The following is a 6000-nucleotide window of genomic DNA, read 5'->3' as shown; positions in this document are numbered from 1 at the left end:
CATATATAATTAAATTCTAAATTATTTTTACATTGTGTGTGTGTGTCTGTGTGTATATTTACATAATAAAATTATACATAATTTAAAAATATATATTTACATATGTGTGTATAAATATAAATTTTTGTATATATATAATTTAATTTATACATATATATTTAGTAACAACTTTGATTTTAGTTTTAATGTAATAAACTAGCTTAAATTTAAATAAACTAAAGTATTACATTTGTATTAAATATTAAAATATTAATGTTGCCTTGGGAACTACTGAAATACGTTTTTTGAATATTTTATTTTAAATGTGTTATTATTATTATTATTTAAATAAAAAAAAATTTTATGCCTTCTGGTTTATATATAATAATTATTTTAATTAGATTTTATTATTTATTTATTATTTATTTTTATATTGTCTGTTTTCAATGTAGTTTTAGTTTAGTAATTATATTCATATATATGTAGTTCAGTACTAAACTGTATTTTGTATATTAAAATACACTAAAATATTGCATTTGTATTAAATATTAAAATATTAATGTTGCCTTGGGAACTAAAATGTTTTAGAGCTGTATTTTAGTTTAAATTAAACTAAATTTGTAATAAATATTAAAGTCTTAATGTTCCCCTGGAAACTAACTGAAATAAGTTTTTTCGAACATTTTATTTAACTTTTTTCATGGGTTTAGTTTTAATTTTCAGCCTTCTGGTTTGAGTGAACAAATAATGTCAGAATAGCTGAACTTTTTCTTTAAAAACAAACTTTTTCCCATCATGCTCTGTCACCCTCCTCCAGCCTGGTGTTTTAATGCTGTGCTAAAAGACAATTAACGAGGCTCTTTGTACTTTATAGACTCGTCGTCTTTTTAATTTCTTTTTTAATTATCCGGCCTTCCGCGCCTCCTCCTCCTCAGGTCTCTCAGGGGCTCCCCGTAGCATTGACGGTCGCACCGTCATCTGACTTCTGTCATCTCATGCGTTTAACGAATCTCTCATTGGGTTCGGAGGCCTCGTTTTTCAGAGCGGCGCCTGCTGTCTCATCGCAGACAAACAGTGGCTGGGGAGGCTAAATATAGCTGCCGCCGCTGGAGTGACGCTCCTGTGATCAGGTGCTAGGTTTTTCCTGCAAGACTTTGAGAGGGGAACGGAAACTCTGAAGTGTTCATGTTTATTGATTCTCATGGTGGTATTAGTGTTTGATAAATGTTCTCACAGTCTTTAAACAAAACATTGTAAGAATTGATTGTTCTTTTTTTAAGCTAGTAACAAAGTTCTCAAAAACTGTTCTGTAAAACATTTCTGTAAGAGAAAACCAGTAGACTTTTGTCATGGTAAGAGATGCACGATTTTTAAGATGTTAGTAGCAACTTTTAGTTAGTTACTCTTAAACTGTTTCAAATAATTGGCATGCTAAAGTCTAGAAGAAACAGTATTTCGTAATAAATTTCGTAAAAATGTCTAATAATGTTCAAACATTCTTATAATCTAATTATGTTCAAACATATTAAAAATGTCAATGTTCAAACATTCTAAAAATGTCTAATAATATTCAAATATTCGAATAAAGTGTAATAATGTTCAAACATTCCAAAAATGTCAAGTAATATTTAAGCATTGTAAAAACGTCTAAAAGTGTTCAAACATTCTAAAATGTCTAATAATGTTGAAATATTCTAATAAAATCTAATAATGTTAGAACATTTCAAAAATGTCAAATAATGTTCAAACTTTCTAAAAATATCTAATAATATTTCAATATTCTAAAAATGTCTAATAATGTTCAAACATTCTAAAGATGTCAAAAAAGTCCAAACTTTCTAATTATGTCTAATAATTATCTAAAAATGTTCAAACACTTTAAAAATGTCTAATAATGTTTAAACATTCTAAAAATCTCTAAAATGTTCAAACATTCTTAAAAAAGGCAAATAATGTACAAACATTCTAAAACTGTCTAAAAATGTTCAGACATTCTAAAAATATCTAATATTCAAACATTCTAAAAATGTCATTGAATGTTCAGACATTCTGAAAATGTCAAAGAATGTTCAAACATTCTAATAATGTCTAAAAATGTTCAAACATCCTAAAAATGTAAAAAAAGTTCAAATATTCGAAAAAAGGCAAAAAATTAACAAATATTTTAAAAATGTCTAATGATGTTCAAACATTCGAACAATGTCTAAAAAGTCCAAACGTTCCAATTATGTCTAATATTAATGTCTAAAAATATCTAATATTCAAACATTCTAAAAATGTCATATAATGTTCAGACATTCTAAAACTGTCTAAAAATGTTTAAACATTCTAATAAAGTCTAATGATTTTCAAACATTCTAAACATGTCCAAAAATGTTCAAACATTCTAATACTAATAATATTCAAACATATTAAAAATGTCAATGTTCAAACATTCTAAAAATGTCTAATAATATTCAAATATTCGAATAAAGTGTAATAATGTTCAAACATTCCAAAAATGTCAAGTAATATTTAAGCATTGTAAAAATGTCTAAAAGTGTTCAAACATTCTAAAATGTCTAATAATGTTGAAATATTCTAATAAAATCTAATAATGTTAGAACATTTCAAAAATGTCAAATAATGTTCAAACTTTCTAAAAATATCTAATAATATTTCAATATTCTAAAAATGTCTAATAATGTTCAAACATTCTAAAGATGTCAAAAAAGTCCAAACTTTCTAATTATGTCTAATAATTATCTAAAAATGTTCAAACACTTTAAAAATGTCTAATAATGTTTAAGCATTCTAAAAATCTCTCAAATGTTCAAACATTCTTAAAAAAGGCAAATAATGTACAAACATTCTAAAACTGTCTTAAAATGTTCAGACATTCTAAAAATATCTAATATTCAAACATTCTAAAAATGTCATTGAATGTTCAGACATTCTGAAAATGTCAAAGAATGTTCAAACATTCTAATAATGTCTAACATCCTAAAAATGTAAAAAAAAAGTTCAAATATTCGAAAAAAGGCAAAAAATTAACAAATATTTTAAAAATGTCTAATGATGTTCAAACATTCGAACAATGTCTAAAAAGTCCAAACATTCCAATTATGTCTAATATTAATGTCTAAAAATATCTAATATTCAAACATTCTAAAAATGTCTAAAAATGTTTAAACATTCTAATAAAGTCTAATGATTTTCAAACATTCTAACCATGTCCAAAAATGTTCAAACATTCTAATACTAATAATATTCAAACATATTAAAAATGTCAATGTTCAAACATTCTAAAAATGTCTAATAATATTCAAATATTCGAATAAAGTGTAATAATGTTCAAACATTCCAAAAATGTCAAGTAATATTTAAGCATTGTAAAAACATCTAAAAGTGTTCAAACATTCTAAAATGTCCAATAATGTTGAAATATTCTAATAAAATCTAATAATGTTAGAACATTTCAAAAATGTCAAATAATGTTCAAATTTTCTAAAGATGTCAAAAAAGTCCAAACTTTCTAATTATGTCTAATAATTATCTAAAAATGTTCAAACACTTTAAAAATGTCTAATAATGTTTAAACATTCTAAAAATCTCTAAAATGTTCAAACATTCTTAAAAAAGGCAAATAATGTACAAACATTCTAAAACTGTCTAAAAATGTTCAGACATTCTAAAAATATCTAATATTCAAACATTCTAAAAATGTCATTGAATGTTCAGACATTCTGAAAATGTCAAAGAATGTTCAAACATTCTAATAATGTCTAAAAATGTTCAAACATCCTAAAAATGTAAAAAAAAGTTCAAATATTCAAAAAAAGGCAAAAAATTAACAAATATTTTAAAAATGTCTAATGATGTTCAAACATTCGAACAATGTCTAAAAAGTCCAAACGTTCCAATTATGTCTAATATTAATGTCTAAAAATATCTAATATTCAAACATTCTAAAAATGTCATATAATGTTCAGACATTCTAAAACTGTCTAAAAATGTTTAAACATTCTAATAAAGTCTAATGATTTTCAAACATTCTAAACATGTCCAAAAATGTTCAAACATTCTAATACTAATAATATTCAAACATATTAAAAATGTCAATGTTCAAACATTCTAAAAATGTCTAATAATATTCAAATATTCGAATAAAGTGTAATAATGTTCAAACATTCCAAAAATGTCAAGTAATATTTAAGCATTGTAAAAATGTCTAAAAGTGTTCAAACATTCTAAAATGTCTAATAATGTTGAAATATTCTAATAAAATCTAATAATGTTAGAACATTTCAAAAATGTCAAATAATGTTCAAACTTTCTAAAAATATCTAATAATATTTCAATATTCTAAAAATGTCTAATAATGTTCAAACATTCTAAAGATGTCAAAAAAGTCCAAACTTTCTAATTATGTCTAATAATTATCTAAAAATGTTCAAACACTTTAAAAATGTCTAATAATGTTTAAGCATTCTAAAAATCTCTCAAATGTTCAAACATTCTTAAAAAAGGCAAATAATGTACAAACATTCTAAAACTGTCTTAAAATGTTCAGACATTCTAAAAATATCTAATATTCAAACATTCTAAAAATGTCATTGAATGTTCAGACATTCTGAAAATGTCAAAGAATGTTCAAACATTCTAATAATGTCTAACATCCTAAAAATGTAAAAAAAAAGTTCAAATATTCGAAAAAAGGCAAAAAATTAACAAATATTTTAAAAATGTCTAATGATGTTCAAACATTCGAACAATGTCTAAAAAGTCCAAACATTCCAATTATGTCTAATATTAATGTCTAAAAATATCTAATATTCAAACATTCTAAAAATGTCTAAAAATGTTTAAACATTCTAATAAAGTCTAATGATTTTCAAACATTCTAACCATGTCCAAAAATGTTCAAACATTCTAATACTAATAATATTCAAACATATTAAAAATGTCAATGTTCAAACATTCTAAAAATGTCTAATAATATTCAAATATTCGAATAAAGTGTAATAATGTTCAAACATTCCAAAAATGTCAAGTAATATTTAAGCATTGTAAAAACATCTAAAAGTGTTCAAACATTCTAAAATGTCCAATAATGTTGAAATATTCTAATAAAATCTAATAATGTTAGAACATTTCAAAAATGTCAAATAATGTTCAAATTTTCTAAAGATGTCAAAAAAGTCCAAACTTTCTAATTATGTCTAATAATTATCTAAAAATGTTCAAACACTTTAAAAATGTCTAATAATGTTTAAACATTCTAAAAATCTCTAAAATGTTCAAACATTCTTAAAAAAGGCAAATAATGTACAAACATTCTAAAACTGTCTAAAAATGTTCAGACATTCTAAAAATATCTAATATTCAAACATTCTAAAAATGTCATTGAATGTTCAGACTTTCTGAAAATGTCAAAGAATGTTCAAACATTCTAATAATGTCTAAAAATGTTCAAACATCCTAAAAAATGTAAAAAAAAAAAAGTTCAAATATTCAAAAAAAAAGGCAAAAAATTAACAAATATTTTAAAAATGTCTAATGATGTTCAAACATTCGAACAATGTCTAAAAAGTCCAATCATTCCAATTATGTCTAATATTAATGTCTAAAAATATCTAATATTCAAACATTCTAAAAATGTCATATGTTCAGACATTCTAAAACTGTCTAAAAATGTTTAAACATTCTAATAAAGTCTAATGATTTTCAAACATTCTAAACATGTCCAAAAATGTTCAAACATTCTAAAAATATCTAATATTCAAACATTCTAAAAATGTCATTGAATGTTCAGACATTCTGAAAATGTCAAAGAATGTTCAAACATTCTAATAATGTCTAAAAATGTTCAAACATCCTAAAAATGTAAAAAAAAAAGTTCAAATATTTGAAAAAAGGCAAAAAATTAACAAATATTTTAAAAATGTCTAATGATGTTCAAACATTCGAACAATGTCTAAAAAGTCCAATCATTCCAATTATGTCTAATATTAATGTCTAAAAATATCTAATATTCAAACA

This window comes from Garra rufa, chromosome 25 (genome assembly GCF_049309525.1).
Source record: "Garra rufa chromosome 25, GarRuf1.0, whole genome shotgun sequence".
Lineage (NCBI taxonomy): Eukaryota > Metazoa > Chordata > Actinopteri > Cypriniformes > Cyprinidae > Garra > Garra rufa.
This window is presented reverse-complemented; position numbering follows the sequence as displayed.